Raw genomic sequence first — 19400 nt, 5'->3', positions numbered from 1 at the left:
ATACAAACAAACATTAAATACTTATGAACTCACCAACTTAAATGTTGATACTCTCTTTCAAAATAACTTGTATTCTCAGGGAACCAGTAGACAAGTACACTGGACCAGGTTTTTGAGAAGACGGAGCATGTTCAAGACTCGTCTTTATATTTTGCTATATACATTTTTGGTGTCATACAACTATACTCAGAAGGCACATGTATTAACTATTCTATTAATGCAATGGATGTTGTTGCTTGTTTTACTATTATGCATTGTTATGATACTGTACATGTCGTCCTCCGCCCCCGAATGTTTCCACCATCTCGGTTTGGGGGTGTGACACAAGGTGCCCCAAGAACTGCACCTCGCGCAACCAAAACTCGCACTTGGAGAACTTGGCGTACAAGCTCTCCCTCCTCAGGGTATCCAACACCTCTCGCAAGTTCTCCTCATGCTGTTCCTATGTCTTGGAATAAACCAAGATATCATGAATAAAAACTATCATAGATCGATCCAACATCGGTCTGCATACACGGTTCATGAGATCCATGAACACGACAGGAGTATTTGTGAGCCCGAAAGGCATCACCACGAACTCATAGTGTTCATAGCAAGTTCAAAACGTTGTCTTCTGTACATCCTTGTCTCTGAATCTCATCTGATGGTAGCCTGATCGCAAATCAATTTTGGAAAACCAAGAGGCTCCCTGAAGCTGGTCGGAGAGATCGTCAATCCTCGGGAGTAGGTAACGGTTCTTCACCGTTACCTTATTCAACTCCCGGTAGTCTATACACATCCGGTGAGACCCAACCTTCTTCTTCACAAACAGAATCGGGGCTCCGCAAGGTGAACTACCCGACCTGATAAATCCCTTGTCTAACAGCTCCTGCAGCTGTGTAGACAGCTCCTACATCTCCGAAGGAGCCAACCGATATGGTGCCTTGGCTATCAGAGCCGCACTCGGAACTAGGTCAATCCTGAATTCCACCTGTCTCTCCAGAGGTATCCCAGGAAAATCCTCCGGGAACACATCCCGGTACTTCCGCGCAACTGGTACATTGCTCACCTTCGTTTTACCCTCTTCCTGGGTATCCATAATGTAGGCGATGTAACCTGCGCACCCCTGCTGTAGATAGCGTCTGGCTCTCACTGCTGAACACATGACCGGTCCACGTTGGGGTCTCTCACCATGAATGATCAGCTCTCACCCACTTGGGGTCCTAAACCGAACCAAATACTGCTCACAGTCGATCACCGCCCCATTAGGGCTCAACCAATCCATGCCTATGATGACCTTGTTCCCATGCAAATGAATGGGAACCAAATCCACAAGGTAGCGCTCATCATACATCCTCAGAACACAATCTCTATAAACCTCTATTGCCCGGACAGATCGGTCGTCCGCAATCTCGACCTCTAAAGCATAATCCAACGTGGCTGAAGACTCAACAAACCTCTTGCTGAGTGCAAGAGATACAAATAATCGGGTAGCCCCCGAGTCAAATAATACATGTACTCGGATGCCGTTCATATGGAACGATCCTAAACAAAACACATAGAATATAAATATTAAAACTTGCATATAATAAAAGATAGGGAGAAGAAACATACCCATCACCACATCCGGTGTGCCACGTGCCTCCTCGGCGGTCAGCTGGAAGGCTCGGCTCCTCACCACTGGAGCATCTGACTTGCCCTGTCGGCCATCTGTGATTCGCAGGTTCGCTGGAGCTGGCGCCGCCACTGGCACTCCTGATACCAATCTCGGGCAGTTGGCCTTCTTATGGCCCTTCTGATTGCAATGGAAGCAAATCAGGTCTGATGTCTGAATGGTGGGGGTAGGGGCAGTACAATACTTGCCAAAGTGCCCAAGCTTGCCGCACTTATAGTAGCCCGATCCCCCCACTCTGCAAGCTCCCTCATACACCTTCCCGCATTTCCCACAGCGGCTTCGGGCCTGCTGGCCCTTTGACCTCGAGTCGAATCCCTTGGGTTTCTTCTGAGAAACCCCAGTCGTTTGCCCAGTCTCCGCCTTCCTCTTCCTGATGTGCTCTATATCAATCTCCCTCTCTCGTGCCCTGGCTATCATATCATCTAGAGTCGGGCACGCCGAGTAGTTGATATGTTTCCGAATGTCAGCTCTCAGAATATCATGGTACCGGGTTTTCTTCATTTTCTCGTCACCCGCGTACTGAGGCACCAACAAAGCCCTCTCCCTGAATTTGGCGGTAATCTCCGCCACTGTCTCCGTAGTCTGTCTCATATCGAAAAACTCTCGAGCTAGCTGCGGAATCTCCACAGCTGGCACAAACTCAGCCCGAAATTTGGTCATAAAGTCCGACCAGGTCATAGCCTCAATAATTGGGGCTCCCAACGTATCACTGACTGCCTCCCACAAGTCTCTGGCCCGCTCTCTCAAACAACCAGCAGCAAACCTGACCTTCGACCCCTCAGGGGAAGCTCGTCACCGCAGACTCAATGTCCGCAATCCATCGTCTCACCACAATGGGGTCCTTCACCCCGTTGAAGTCTGGCGCTCCGCATCCCCTGAAATCCTTAAAGGAGAGTGCGCGAGTCCCTGACTGACCAGGTTCCATGTCACTCTTGAATGCCCTAAGGCGATCCTCCATCAGCTCGATGATACCCTCCTTGATCGACCCGAAAATCACCGGGGTCGCCTCAAGGATGCCTCTCGTAATCTCGGATGCAATGAACTCACGCAATCCATCATCAACTGGCTCGGAACCTGTACTCGAACCAGACCCAGACCCTGAACCTCCTGCTTCGTGACGTGTCATCACCATTCTAAAACAAACCACACAATCATCAGAGTCATACATAATATAGAGAGACCTCATACTTACTACAAGTTCCCTGGTTTAATCTCAGCTCTCCTTGATTCGAGTACGGATCCTCTTCTTTCAGTAGTACGGGCCCATACTATCTTCCACATCTATCCATACTTTCCTCAAGAATTGCCTCAACTCCACCAAGTCCCTTCTACTACTACTACTCTTCGTGCTAATCTCATCGTAGGCTTGCCCTAGGGTAACATCTGATCCACTCTCCGCCATCAGCTACATAAGAAGTCCTTGCTATCTCCCTCTAACTTGCTCGCGAATACCATTACATATCACTAAGACCAGATAATTCTTCGAATGAGAGGTTCTACCCTACAACGGTTAGACTCAGACGAGAGCTGCGAAATAGAGCTAAACCTGAGTCACCTGACCTTCTGAAATTATTTAGTCCTCGTAATATGTAACTTTAACATATTCGTTTACTAGTTAGTTAAAGATAACTAGAAATCCTAAAAGCACAAAGCAAGCAACATTCGAGCATTAAGTAAACATAACCAAGCATATCCTAATCAGGCCATCATATCACTGACTAATCAGTATTAGCATGCAGTTCATAAAGCTCATACACATATAACAGGAATACAAGGTATCCTTCTTAGTGATGGGTTTTCTATGCTACAACATCCTATGGTGCACATACAACCCTAAATACCTTGGATCTATGTTTTCACTAATTATACATGCAAATGGTTTCCAAGGCATTAAACCTATAACTAGCATGCGTTTGACATAAACCATATAAGATACTAGTTAAGGTATACCTTTTATGTAGCTTGAAGTCTTGATGTATTTGGCCTTAAGAGCTTAGCCCCAATAGTGTGGAAGCCTCAAATGAAGTCACAACACATCATGCACAAAGGAAGACAATTGAGAGAGAATATTCACACACCAAAAACCATCCATATGAACTCCAAGAACATGTGTCACGTTTTTGGCTATGTACTCACCTATTTATATGTAGGATTCCAAGGGTCATGGGTATAACTCAAATGCATACCCATGGGTTTTATGATCCATGGTTCATGTGGCCCAACGCTTTATGTACCCATACATAAACTTGGTCCAACATGGATCATAAGCCCAACACATATAAATATAACTAATTACCATAATTAGTCCCCATAGATTTAATTAGTCTCTTTTGATCACTAAATTAATTGCAAATTAATTCTTGATCAATACTAATTAAAACATATGATTTCATATTAATATACTAGAACTTATAATATATTAATAAATCATATATAACCTTCTCTCAAGAGTCTATCCTAACAAATTGTCCTGATGATATGCAACCCAAATGGACCATGCTACTCTCGGGTCAAGTACATACCAATAATAGTTATGGGCTTAGACATCTAATCCAACAGTCTCCCACTTAGATAAGTCTAAAACTATTATTGCAAGTAAGACTCCAAAACCCGACTAGCAATCGTAGCTCTTAAAAGCCGCTGTCGAACTCTGACCTAGTCAATGACGCGTCTATTAGATAAGGGATCATATAGTCCTCCATTCTAGATATCATATGGACTGAGACATGGATTATAATCATTCTCTCTATCCATTTGTTGTTTCCCGATTTCCGATTTATGACGACTGACTAATTGAACAAATTCAAACCAGTCCAGGCCCGACCGAGCACTTATGTTTGTCATCACTAAATCATCTAGGGCCCCACAAATATCGCTTTTATTCCTCCAAGGGTAAAAGGAATGGATAAACTTCGACCCAAATGTTCGCTTGTACTTACTCATCAAATTACACACAACGATATGTTTTATAACAACCAAGTTAATGGTTGCGTTTACATATGTCAATGTGCAACTGACGCGCAACTACAACTCAAATGTCTCCGTTTGAAGAATATAAGATATTATTGTCTCATGATCACTCGTGATAAAATCCATGAACTGATTCAAATGAGCGTGGATTTAATCCAATACTCGAATCTCATTCCAGGAGCACTCATGAATGTTGCAGCAACTTTTGCAATGTCAAAACACTTTAGACATCTACAAGCCCAATTCATGATAGTCTTGATTCATACCTACTTCCAAAGTATGATTGACTATGGAGAGTTTGAATAACCTAGTTATTCGGGAAGTCAAAACATGCAAAGTGAAACACAAGAATAATCGAATCCAATATGGTCTCAGAACTTATGAATATAAATAAAACACCTTTTATTTATCACCATATTGATTACAAATTATTTATTGTATAATGTTTCGAATAATCAACTTAATACTTGAACTGAAACAATAGTCATGCCATGCTCCAAGCATGCAAACTATGTTTATCCAAACAATAGTTATGCCATACTCCAAGTATGCACACTATGTTTGTCTATGATCCTTAATTTGTGAAATAGACCAATTGAACATGATTCCAATGATGCTCATTTCACAATCCCAAATCCTTACCACAAATGTAAGAATACAAGATTCTTTTCCATTTACTGAAATCTGTTAGACTTTAAACTTATATGCATTGATCCTCTTGTAATGACTATGCACAAAAGTCACAAAGACTTGGCAACAGACATTTACAAAGTATTCCAATGGAAATCAATTCCATGGAAAAGAAGTCTCAAATTCAAAGTACATTCCTTTGAACATCCTTCTTGGATTAAGTTTTCTAATCTTACACAGATTTAATGAATAACTTCCACCTATGGAAACATTTCCACATTCCCATTTTGACTATCACTTCTGAACAAGAGTTGCCTCCTTTCAGAATATGTCAATATGGTCCTTCCAAAATTAACACTATTCTTCCAATTGTCCATGAGCAACCAATATTTGGTAAACCTCAGATTGTCCTAGACAATTGCATAATCATTTTAGTCATATCTAGTTCTAGTCCTTTTTTCCCTCTTAATGTCCTAGGCATTTGGAAAATTTAGAGCGGATGAATATTATAGCACATATAATCGATCCTATATCCGAAGCATATGGGACACGATTCATGATGTTTCTCATAAAGACATGATACTTGACCAGTCTTTTGCTACAATATTTCTTATAATTTGCCATGTTCTCATAATTCAAATTATGAAAAGGGATGCCGTAATCATAATCGAATTTTAGAACGCAAATAATGTAATCATGACCAAATTTGATTAAAATCTCACAATCTAAGCTTTTAGATTTGAAATGAAGTATAATTTCCTCTCCCTTAACTATAGCAAAACAACTTTTCAAACCTTGCAAAGTACATTTTGCAAACTGAAACTTTTGTTTTCTATAATTAACATTGCTAACTTGCAACACCTAACATAATAATCATGCTCCCACTAACATGATAATTATCAGCATAACACTTATGCTCCCACTAGCTTTGACATGTATCCAGAAATCAGCTGGACTTCTAGAAATCAATACTTTATTGACTTTCTTACCAAAGTTCAGATTTCTGATACGAGATGCTTTGATAAGACTTTATCAATATCATACACCTTTCCTTAGATAGCTCACATGTGTGTCTAAACAATTTTTAGAACTATGAAAAGGGATGCCGTAATCATAGTATCAATTGTTTAGACCTTTTCCATTTCTCACAAGTCCATGTTAGTGTGCCGGTTAACCACACACGCTCCACTAATGACTTTGAGAATGCAAATATCACAATTGCTATCTACTTAAAATCTATTTAGCGAAAGCATTTCCTCACCATCATTTTCATGAATCGGAGAGAAACCTTATGACACTTAGATTTTATGGTGTATGTGTTCCTATCCATGTGAATTTATCATAACCACAAGAGGAAGTTAGTGACAAATCCAAACTCATATGGACTAAACTTGTTCAATCTTAACTTCTTGCCATCTGGCAGCACAAGGGCCTACCATTGCTTCCAAGTAGTTATGAAAACAATTGAGAACTCATAGAACTCACATGCATAGTCAACTTTAACTGGAATGGGCACAGAAACAAGAATATGTCAACACGATGGGCTATAAAACTCAAGTCGTGTGCTAGTGATAAACAACAGGTTTTGTTCTTGATTAGTTCTTGAAACTTTTCAAGATCTTTAAGACTCCCACTGACCTCTTGACATATAAGATTCTCTTGTCAAGAACCATTCCCTAACAAAGCATATATTCAACAGTTAGTGCGTATTCTTATCAAGACAAACACTTCACACAATTGGCCTTAGTTGGTCTTTGTTTTATCCAAAACATCACAACTTACCAATTTCAAATGTACAAGAGTAAGAAAACTTTTTTCTCTACATTTGACAAGTGTTATAAACCTTCTTAAGATTATGTCACTCAAGTTACAATCTTGGAGTATTACTCTAAGACTCAATTTTGGAACGAAGTATGATTCATCTTTTGATTTAACCATTCCAACAATTCGCGATTCCTCTTCTTAGTCATACGAATGCACTAAGATGTCATTAGAGGATCAATTGTGATATGGTTTCATAATCACTAAGATGATCATAAAACACAATACTAAAGTACTCTCCCATCTTTGCAAATTGGAGAAACTTTTATCTTTCTGCCTAATTTGATTCTTCTCATTCGTCCTGCCATACATTGAAACTTTTCCAATGTTTCAGAATTATACTTAAACTTTTAAGCACAACCATATTTACTAAACTTTAGTAAATCATGACATATAGACTTATCGTTCTTTGTGGTGGACCTGATGAGCGCACAACCAAGTGTACCCGATTTCCTAGTCCTTCACTTGACTCACATATACATGTGAACAAGGCATTAGTCTTAATTTCCCAAAGATGAAAATTCTCATTCATCATACAATACAAGTTGCATGATTCCAAGTTTCTATCCAACTGAAGCTTGGGTGAGGAAAATCTTTCCTTATTTGGTAAATTATGACACTCCCACAAACGAAAGAATCAAATCCATTTTCCAATATTGCTATCAATGGAGTCATATAAACAACAATTTTCACAAATGCCATTGTAAGGATACTTAAAATAAATAAAATCAAAATTTTTTCTTTTATTTTAAAAAATTGTGGAAAAACTTATCCTTACAATTCACATACATATGAAAACTATGTTGTTATCTATTCCTAAGCAATATATCATAACTCTTAAGTAGCAGCTCAAAATTCTGATCTTCAGATCATGCGATTGAAATCCATCTCTTCACGATCAGAATTAGCTTACTCTTTCTATAAGCTTCCTTTCTTCGATTCTATAAAACATCAAAATGTGACCTAGTCACATCATGTAATAAGAATCTCCAAATAGGAACTTAATAGAGTTAGATAGTGGACTTACCCGAAGTAGAGTCATACATTCTGACTTTACAATCCTTATGATTCTTCAGGTAAATGGGCAGCTTCGCAACCAATGCCCATTCTTATGGCATATGGACTTTTTAGTAATGGTACATGAGCCTATCTCAGACTCAGCCTTTCTCTTTACCATTTGGTCAACCGGGTTAACTATCGTCGATCCCTTTCCATTGGGAAGAGAAGACTTTTCTGGACTTCCAATGTTTCCATTGTCAATGTCCATGAAGGTTTAGGAAGTAGATCTTCCAATCAAATTTGCTTTACCAGTGCCCTAAATCATTGCTGATTCAGCAGCAACAAGCAAATAGGTAAGATCAATGAGGGTCATGTCGTGATCTGTCATCAGGGAGTGACTGAAGAACCAAGTCAACAGCTAGCTACCTTGAGACTTCGACACCCAACTCTCCCAACCTGTCAATATGTAACTTCATCTCCAAGATGTAAGCACATATAGACTTTGCTTGCCAATAGGGATTGAGTGACCTTGAACTTTTTCAAGAACTTGTGGGTTAGGGAGAATAATTGACTAATTGGAGGAGGTGGAGGAAGAGAAGTATGATTTCCATGATCCAATCGCGAGACATCATGTTCATTAGGAAAGCTTATTCCAAGAGATTTGGGAAGATCATAGTTGTCTGAACCAGACATCTACAATGGGAGAAATTCAAGTTAGTTGATTTAAGTCGTTAATATAACACCCAATATGAAATATTAAGGCTAGGACCCAACACAATATTTTATAACTTGGAAGAGGGATGCCGTAATCCAAGCTATAAAATATTTGAAGGTAGGTAAATAACGATTTACCAATTTCCACCACGAAAAACGAAAAAGAATTTTAGGTCTTAAGTGAATTGAAACTCCTAGATCCTTTGAGATTTATTGAACTTTTAAATGGCATGTTAAAATGTCGGTTGTTCCCTCTCAAGTTTGTGACCGGGATGCCGAGGATCACAAACAAGGTGTGAATAACCATGCAAGTTAACTTGGTACCCTTAACTTTATCACCTAATCGATGTGCCGGTTAACCACATGCGCTCCACCAATCTATGATAAACATTAAGTTACCCTTTGCCACTCTTACTAGTCCAAGTTAGTGTGCCGGTTAACCACACACGCTCCACCAACGACTTGGTAAGGTACAAAGTGTAATTTCATGGATTAGCACCAAATTCACATTTTCCTAAAGTAACTAATATTGGGAATTTAATAAAGTTTAGTTACTTTATATTTATCATTATACTTTTAATGAAAGGAGAATTAATGTCCTGTCAAACCCGTTCGGCTAACGACCCTCCACCAGTCAAGGAAGCGGTGGGTGAGAGTGGACACCCATTAAACTGTCATTTTATAGGCAGTAACCTTATACCCCCCTTATAGATCGGCTTCGTGAATGAGGCCTACTAACGGTAAGACTGACTTACTCTTATACATATATATATATATATATATATATATATATATATATATATATATATATATATATATATTAAACCTATAATATTACAATAGTATAAGGGTTGAATTTTAAACTATTAAAATTCTAAGGGTTTAACTTGGAATTAAAGTATTCATGGGGGGAAACTTTACAAATTCCAAAACTTGAGGGCAAGTTTTGAACAATTCAAAAACTTTTCAATTCCATAACATATGAGTTTAATGTAGGATTTAAAACCTTTAATGAAGATACTCTTGATCATCCATAACTTGTGAGTTCATAAAATTATTTATCAGGAAAAAGACTCTTCAATTGTGTAACCTATGGCTTTAATGAAGATTTAACACAAAAAACTTTTGGTTTTCCATAACTTGAGGACAAGTTATGGAATCCATTAAAAACACCAAGATCATCAATTCAACTAACAAGCATGTCAAGAAAACTATGATCTAGATTAAACTCATATGAACAAGACAATTCACATCAAACAATTTTCATGTAATTAGCCTAACCATTAAACTAATACAAAACATGAAACTTTTGACAATTATCTTTTGAATTAGATTAGAATGATCATTACCACATCAAAAACAGGTTTATAAGTCCAAAAACAGCTTACGGTAATGATTCTAGTCCAATTCCAACCTTAAAAGTCGAAAATCTGCACTCTGGGCCTCCTACTCGCCGAGTGTATGAACCTACTCGACGAGTAGGATGAATTTCTTCATGGACTCGACGAGTCCATCAGTGGACTCGGCGAGTCCACGGTCCAGACAGCCAGAAAATCGTTTTTTTTAGCAATTTGCATCAAGTATAATTGAAAACAAGCATTGGCTCTGATACCATTGATGGGTTTTCTATGCTACAACATCCTATGGTGCACATACAACCCTAAATACCTTGGATCTATGTTTTCACTAATTATACATGCAAATGGTTTCCAAGGCATTAAACCTATAACTAGCATGCATTTGACATAAACCATATAAGATACTAGTTAAGGTAACATACCCTTTATGTAGCTTGAAGTGTTGATGTATTTGGCCTTAAGAGGTTAGCGCCAATAGTGTGGAAGCCTCAAATGAAGTCACAACACATCATGGACAAAGGAAGACAATTGAGAGAGAATCTTCATACACCAAAAACCATCCATATGAACTCCAAGAACATGTGTCACGTTTTTGGCTATGTACTCAACTATTTATATGTAGGATTCCAAGGGTCATGGGTATAATCCAAATCCATACCCATGAGTTTTATGATCCATGGTTCATGTGGCCCAACTATTTATGTACCCATACATAAACTTGGTCCAACATGGATCATAAGCCCAACACATATAAATATAACTAAATACCATAATTAGTCCCCATAGATTTAATTAGTCTATTTTGATCACTAAATTAATTCCAAATTAATTCATGATCAATACTAATTAAAACATATGATTTCATATTAATATATTAGAACTTATAATATATTAATAAATGATATATAACCTTCTCTCAAGAGTCTATCCTAACAAATTGTCCTGATGATATGCAACCCAAATGGACCATGCTACTCTCGGGTCAAGTACATACCAATAATAGTTATGGGCTTAGACATCTAATCCAACACTTAGATCCTTAGCCCTAATCTAGCATGCAGTTCTCATAAGCATATCATAACAAAGCAAACATGTATGGGTATCTTGGGGAAAACTTACTTGAGCTCGGCCGATTGCACACATCACACTCCTTGTTCTTTCTAAAAACCCTTAATTTTTAAATTTTAGAAAATTTATTTTTCTTGTAAAAAACCTTTCAAACCCTCGATTTGAGTTCAGACAAACCCGAGAGTGTGCCCAAATCCAACAAACCAAGACTCTGATACCAACTTGTAACACCCCAAAGTTTAAGACTAAAAATTTCATTTTTAATTTAATAATTATAAAACCATTTGTTTGAAAACATCCATAGTGTCAACTCATATCAAAACCAATGTATCAATAGTCAAGACATATCACGATAAAACATCATCAGAGTACAACTCCCAAAGACCTCGTGTGCGGAAATCATGGTATGATGCGCTACAATCATGCCAACTCCTTTCCTTTTAAAGAAGAAGTACCTGAAACCAAAACTGAAAACCGTAAGCACAAAGCTTAGTGAGTTCCCCCATTATACCACATACCATATAATAACATACTGCCAAGCATATCTGGGTGCTGGCCTACCCTTTCGGTCTCTTTCAACCGGTAACCGCCTAGCATATCTGGGTGCTGGCCTACCCCTTCGATCTCTTTCAACCGGTAACTGCCTAGCATATCTGGGTGCTGGCCTACTCCTTCGGTCTCTTTCCACCGGATACATGGACTAATTCACCCCTACCACTACCATATAGCATCCTAGCCTATAAACGCATAATCACATACTGCCTAGCATATCTGGGTGCTGGCCTACCCCTTCGGTCCTTCGACCGGCTATGTGGACTATTTCACCCCTACCCCTACCACTATTACCTATCATCATAGCATACTAGCACATAAAGCATAACATATAGTGGCATACCAGATAATTATTACAAAGATAATCATCTACCTATAAACAAGTATTAGTGGGCCGGCATTGGTGCCTTCGACCCACTTCTATCGGGAAGGTAACCCACCTCGAATGTTGTATGGTGGCTGAAAAATCTTCGGCTCTGAAATCAACCCAACTCTTTCCCTACACATAAAAGATTTCCTTAATTCCCTTTCATACTCATAACCCCTTATAGGTCAACTTTGGTCAAAGTCAAAGTCAACATTCTGGTCAAAGTCAACATTCCAAGTTGACTCAACTCGCCGAGTTGGCCCTTCAACTCGCCGAGTTCCATAAATTATAAAACCCTGAAATCACGATCCAACTCGTCGAGTTCTTTCATGAACTCGTTGAGTTCCTCCCTATTAACAGAATCGGGAATTCTCAAATCAACCCGTCGAGTCCATCCTTGAACTCGTCGAGTTCTTCCTTTTAACAGAATTGGGACACTTCGACCCAACTCGTCGAGGTCCTCTATGAACTCATCGAGTTCTTCAGTCTATTAAGCTTTGTTAATGTGATAAGCCATCATTCTTCGAATTTAAGTCCCATATTCCAGATCTGAGTCGGAAACACACCTAGGAGGGTAAAGTTTCCAACTTTACCCAATAAAACCTATCCTAGAAGAAATGAGCTCTAACCCTAACTCAAAATGGCTTAACTCCAACTCCAAAAGCTATCAAAACTTTAAGATAGACCATGAGGTCATAGATCTAGACTCTACAGACGATTTGGTCACATAAAGTTCCTATCTTTACTTGCATGCATGGCCTACTTGGCTCAAAAGACCAAAAAGATGGTCTAAAAGTTTCATGGGACTTCCATGGCCATAAAGTTGGCACCTTTATGCCATGAAGTCCCGTCAAGACCCTAGATCTGAAGGGTTTGCCCACATGGGACGTCCAAATCCCAAAAACTAACATACTTGGACCAAAACATGAAGAAAGCATCCTAAAACTAGATCTAAGTATGCTATAGACAAGGTAGGAGCTTTATACTTCAGATGAAGCAGAAATGAAGCCCAACTTATGGATCTACTCTTCTCCTACACGTCCTTGCTCCTTCTTCAAGCACCTTCTTCTTCAAATCACAAAGAATGCACAAAAGTTGGCTTAAAACTCTCAAAAGTGAATTAGGGTTTCGAGGCTAGAGTTTGGGACAATGGATGCTGGAAATGAGGCCATCTTATGGGGGTTAAGGTGTTTAAATAGGGTGCAAAACCCTGAAAATTAGGGTTTCATTCTGCCAACCTACTCGTCGAGTTGAGGCTACTCAACTCGTCGAGTAGACTTCTTAACCCGTGTCCCAATCCATTTCTACTCGACGAGTTTGGGGCCTCCAACTCGTCGACTTTCTATACAAAAATGAATAAATTATGATTTTAAATACATACCAGAAACCAAGCGTTACAATATAGGGTTTGAGTTTATTTGAGCCATGCAAAGGCTCCAAGTTAATGACTTTGTGAATTAAGACGTTCCCCAAGGCTTGGATCTGATGTTTCGACTTCTAGTTGTAAGCATTAAGTGCTTAAAGGAAATAGTGCTTAATGGGCGCGTATGTTGGGCGTACGCGTTCGAGTCCCCGATTAGGCACTCTACCTAGTTCGTCGGTCGTACATCTGGTACGCGCAGCATACCATGCCTGGTCTTGGGCTTTGCGGTTTGGGCCATATTTTGACTATTAGGGTTTTGGGCCTTGTTGGGCCACTAGCCTTTCTGACTTTGGCCATTATTAGGCTTTGGGCCTTCTTGGATTTGGGCCCATATTGGGCCCTGGGTAACCTTTAGGAAATTGGGCCACTATTGGGCTTTTAGTGCCGTTGAGTTTAGGCCTCAGATATTAGGCCATGTGAGGAAATGGTAATATGGTATTTTAACCTGGGTGTTGGATTAATGAACTAGATTTCTGGTTATGGATTATGACCTAATTTTTAATTGGGATTTTATTTGGTTGGTTAGTGTGGGGATTCTCCGGTTCAACAACCCGAGCATTTCCCTGATTTTCCAGCAGATTGAGGTGAGTCCCCTCTGTGTTTGACGGGTCGAAGACACCAATACCGGCCCATGTATTATTGTTATATATATGCTAGTTGTCTGTGTGACCTTGCATGTGTGTATGTATTGTATGTACACCGAGCGAGGCCCAATTCCAGGCGGGGCCTGATGGATGTGTTGGGCGGGGCCCATCACATGATACAGACAGATCTGTTCTGAGCGGGGCTCGATGCTGGAAGGGGCCCGTTGGTTGTCGGGCATGGCCCATTGTATGTTTGGTGTGTATGGTATGGGGTATTTTGGGGGACTCCTTAAGCTTCATGCTTACGGTTTTCAATTTATGTTTCAGGTACTTTCGGATCGAAGGGGAAGAGCTCGGGATGATCGCATCGGACACACCATGATTTTCACTTATTTGACTCTAATGTGTTTTGGATGATTAGCAATACATTATGATTTTGTCCTTTGGTTTTGATGAACATGTTTGGTTGATGTTTTAATTAATATTAAAACAAAATTTTTTGGTTTTAAATTTTGGGACGTTACAAACTAGATTAAAATTTGATAATAGTTGCATGATAGTTAGGTGATAGATATGTATACATTATTCGATAAAAACTGGATGATAAGTGTATATATCCAATTTAATGATAATTGGATATATAATTAGATGATAATTGGATATCCCATTCGATAACAATTGGATTAGATCGGTTTGGTTTGAGATTGGATCTGGATAGTCATCTAAGAACCAACCGATCCAATTTGGGTGTTAAAGATCTTAAGTCGAACTAATCCAATTGCAATTGCATATCTAATGTATGTCGGTCAATTTGAATTGGATCATTTTTTATACATTCTCTCGTTTTAACATAGTTGCAATTCAAGTCAGTTTTACAGATCATTACATATTTTGGGGTTGGGGAAAGAGGAAAGAAAATTCCTTCAAAGACACAAATATAACCAAATTATTTACAAAAATCTAGTAATTCAAAGAAAAAGACGTATTCTTCTTTTAGATGCAAAACCATTAAAAATAATGTCAAAAACACAAATTTAGCTACACCATTTACAAAAACCCATTAATTCCAAGAAAAATATTGTTTCTAACCTTTTTAGATGAAAATCATTAATAATACTATCATAATCAATCTTTATAACATATCTTTCTCTTTCTTAAGATAGATAAACCATTTAATCTTCATTGTGACATCGATGATTTAAGTAAATCTTAAATATCTTTAACTTTGAAAACTTCTCTCTAGAGATGCTAAATTGACATGAATGGTTAATAAGATTATGCGTGCAATGAAAATATTCGGGTAACAATAAACAATAATACCAATTTCCAAAATTTCAACCTTTTATTAGAGAAATTCATTTGCAATACTATTAATTCGAAAAAAAAAATCCAAAAACACTTTGAAATTCCTTTAATTGTTCAAATGTAATGAACCTTAAAAACTATTAAACTGAATATATTTCTTCTTCATAATTTGTCTCACCATATTGTTTTTTTCTAAGAGATGTAAAAAGTGGCCAAATAACACACCCAAGTGGCAAAAAAATACCAAAAAAGACAAACAAGTCCACTGAGGGTCTTTTACGGACCTGCCTTCCTTCTGTAAGCTCATGCCAACAGTCAAATATTAAGCACCATTTCATAATTTTATTGAGTTTGTAATACGAGACCTCAATCTGCAGTACCATATTTGCGGATTGATGGTACATTGTGCAAACGTATCAATATAAATTTTGATAATTCATTTTTTGTATATGAAATTTAGATATTTTGTAGAATTTTTTTGAAAATTTTTATTTATAGATAGGAGAGAAAAAACTACTCTTTAGAGACAAAAAAACGAATTATTAAAATTTATACCGGTAAGTTCACATAAATTACCATCAATCCGTAGAGAGGTTACTACAAACTAAGGTTTCGTATTGTGGACTTATGCAAAATTACAAAAGATTCTCTAATATTCGACCATTGGTATGAGTCCGCAGATGGAAGGCGAGTCCGTAAAAGACCTTCTGCTGATTCATTGATCATTTTTAGAAAGTTTTTTTTAGCACCTGGATGTGTCATTTGGTCCTTTTTTTTGTGTAAAATATGTGTTCTAATACAAAGACATATTAATGGAAATACAAGTTCTACATCCATATCAAATACAATTGATTTTATGGGCCATAGACATGGTTCTAAAAAGCGCGTCATGGCGCACCTCAAGGCGTGTTATGGCGTGAGTCGTGGTATAGCCGTTACGAAAACGTCTAATCACGTTATGACGTAAGTTTTCTTCAAGGCGCGAGTTTTATTTATTTATTTATTATCAGGCCTAAAATAATTGAGTTTTTGTTAATTTTTTTTATATTAAATATTAATATAACACTTCTAAAAACTTCATATATTTGATAAAATGCAATACTTATATGATCTATCTCTTTTAATGTATATAAAATAGTCATGTTTTGAAAAACGTCATGGTTCGTCAAGGCTTGCCATGACTTAACTTTGACATTGCCGTCAAGTCACGCCTTACGTTATTTACAACCTTGGTCATGAGTGATCACTCATGCTACTCAATGTATGGTTGGGATGAGAAAAATTGAAAGAAACAATGGCCAGAGGTGGCTTGTTGGAGACGAAGACACAGGTGGCTTGTTGGAGACGAAGACGGTGAGGGATGAGATGCGGTTTGGTTTGTGGTTTAGGATGCAACATCGACTTGGAATAAAGACAATAATATGATATATATATATGTTTTTGCTTTTATATTTTAATTATAATATATATATATATATATATATATATATATATATATATATATATATATATATATATATATATATATATATATATATATATATATATGGCAAATTATTATATATATATATTAAAGTTGTGAAAAGTTTTAACAGTAAACCTGAGACATTTTGGTCAATTTTGGTCCCTTAAATTATATTTCCGGTCCCTCTATTTTTGTTTGTGTGTCACTTTGTTAATTTATATATTCCTGGGGTTACCACACTGGTTACGACTTTACTTCCCGATCCTTCCACCCTGATCCTTGCACAATCTTCCTTTTATCCTCTTCCAGATTCCACCGTCTCCCAACCCTCTTCGTCTCCACCGTTTCTCCCTTCTTCTTCACCACCGGCTCCAATATTCCGATGACGGAAGGAGTCGCCAGAGGTGGAGAAGCAGCCCGACAAAACGCTGGCAGAGGCCAACGCCACCGCTGTCGTATTTTTTTACCTCGATCGCCACCACCATCAGCCGCGTCATCTGGACCTGCGATTAGGGCTTGATGAAGACCATCGCTCCTGCCGGACTCTCTACACGGTTCAACTATCTTTTCTTCTCTTTCGTTACAACGCCTCTACATTCTTCGTCTCAGATAAACCCGAAAAGGGTCTCTCCACCACCACTTCCTTCTTCCATTACCCTACATTCGGTCCCTTCTCCCTTTTGTTCTTCGTTTGTATTTTACCCAGATTCGAGAGGGAACACTTTCCACAAACACGACTATCAACCATCCACTTCCGTCCGTCACACCTCTTCTCCACCGCCTTGACTTCTCTTTTTTTTTTTGTGTGTGAAGAACTGAAAATCTGTAGGAATCCTTTTGATTCAGTTTCAGGAGTGTTCTTCTTGGAATCTGTTGAAGGGGAATCTAAAAGGTGTATACGGAGGTTGACTTTGCTTCATAATTCTTGGTTGCAGGTTTTCGATCAGGGCTTTCTTCTGAGGTATACACTTATTGTAAAATAGAGTCAAAAGGACATCCTCCTCTACAGATTGTTGGCTATAGTTCGACCTATACAGGAGGTAAACATAATATTCACAAACAGTTTGTATTTGATTTGATAAATAGATCTGCTTTCCACCTTCAATAGTTCATATTTGGCTAAATTGTGTGGTTTTGCACCATAGGTGTTTGCTGAAATGATCGACCACTATTGCGTCTGTATGCCCAGTAATGTCATCCTCTGCTCTTTCTTTCATTCGTTTCCAAATTTTTACGGTATGATTTCCGTTTTTTTCCACTAGATTTGTCGTCGTTTGGTTTGAATTCCGGATTAGCATACGTTGTTTGTGTTTCGTATTTGTGTTTTATTGTATTTTTAATATCAAATTTCTGTTTCTACTACCTTTCGTTTTGGCTTTTGTATGATGCTTCCGGATATGTGTAACATCATCGATTATCTGTTGTGTGTGATGTTTACAGGAGACCTCCTCTATTGGCACCACCGACACACCACCGTCAACGACTCACTCGCCCAATAACCTTTCACCTTTACCACACCTTCTCATTGGGGATTGTGGTGTATGATATTTGTTCTAAAACGCCAATTCAAGACTAATAGTACAAGGGCTTGGATTATAAGATTGCACTCTGCGTTACGATTTTGGCTTCGACAAAACAGAAGGAACACAGTTCATGTGTGTATTAGACATATTTCAAAGGTAAGTCTTATTTCTTTAACCATCATTACCAATTTTATATATAGGTGCTCCTTCAATTTGAATTGTTTTATCCGCCACAAAATTAGTTGTTTTTTATGAACACTAGGTGTTTGATTAATTGCTTGAGCCAAAATACATATTATTATGCGCCTGAACTAGGTACGGTAGGTTTCATCGTGTTATTTTTGAAAAAAAACTAATAATTATGTTTTGAAGATGTTGTATATATTGTTTTTGTCAAATTGATGCCTTCAAGGCTATATTAGTCATTGATTTTTTTTTACAATTTTATGTGTATTCCGTATGTATTTTTTTATCTGTTTCTGTACAAATGGATTTGTAAAAATAAGTTTTTAAAAATTCCAAAAAAGAAATTCTCCAAAATTCAAAAAATTTAAAGAATACAAGTGGATTTGTAAAAATAAGTTTCTATTTCGTAAGAAAATATTTGGATTTTCTTTTCCGAAAATGACGTAATACTTGGAGTAAATTACTAAGGTGTTGTTTGTTTTTTTAAAAAAACATCTTCAAACCACTTTCTGCTGCGCGGCGCAGTACACGCACAGCACTTTCCCTCTCGCAGCAGTTTGTTTTTTGGAAGACTTCAGACTGCAAAACATCTGCGCGTGTGCTGCGTGGCGCAACATTTGACTTGTCTCTTCAAACCTCTTCAGCTTTCATTTTTTTGAAGTGTTTTTTTTAGAATTTCGATATATCTTTTTTTTTAACTTTTATTTCTTTTTGAAAAACATAGATTTTTTTTAACTTTTATTTACGGATTTGATACAATTTCTTATTATAGTTTTCACAA

General features: G+C 38.0%; 1 long non-coding RNA gene across 1 annotated transcript; it reads left to right on the top strand.

Annotated features, from left to right (window-relative positions):
- The first annotated feature begins 17710 nt into the window (after positions 1 to 17710).
- LOC145162426 (uncharacterized) lies at positions 17711 to 18403 on the top strand. Its single transcript, XR_013739101.1, has 3 exons — positions 17711 to 17950; positions 18056 to 18146; positions 18351 to 18403. It is a non-coding gene; the product is annotated as an uncharacterized LOC145162426 (long non-coding RNA).
- The last annotated feature ends 997 nt before the right edge of the window (positions 18404 to 19400 follow it).

Source organism: Lactuca virosa, chromosome 3 (assembly GCF_052849685.1).
Source record: "Lactuca virosa cultivar CGN04683 chromosome 3, Lactuca_virosa_CGN04683_v6, whole genome shotgun sequence".
Taxonomy (NCBI): Eukaryota; Viridiplantae; Streptophyta; class Magnoliopsida; order Asterales; family Asteraceae; genus Lactuca; species Lactuca virosa.
Note: the sequence above shows the minus strand (reverse complement) of the source record. Positions and strands in the feature narration are given on the sequence as shown.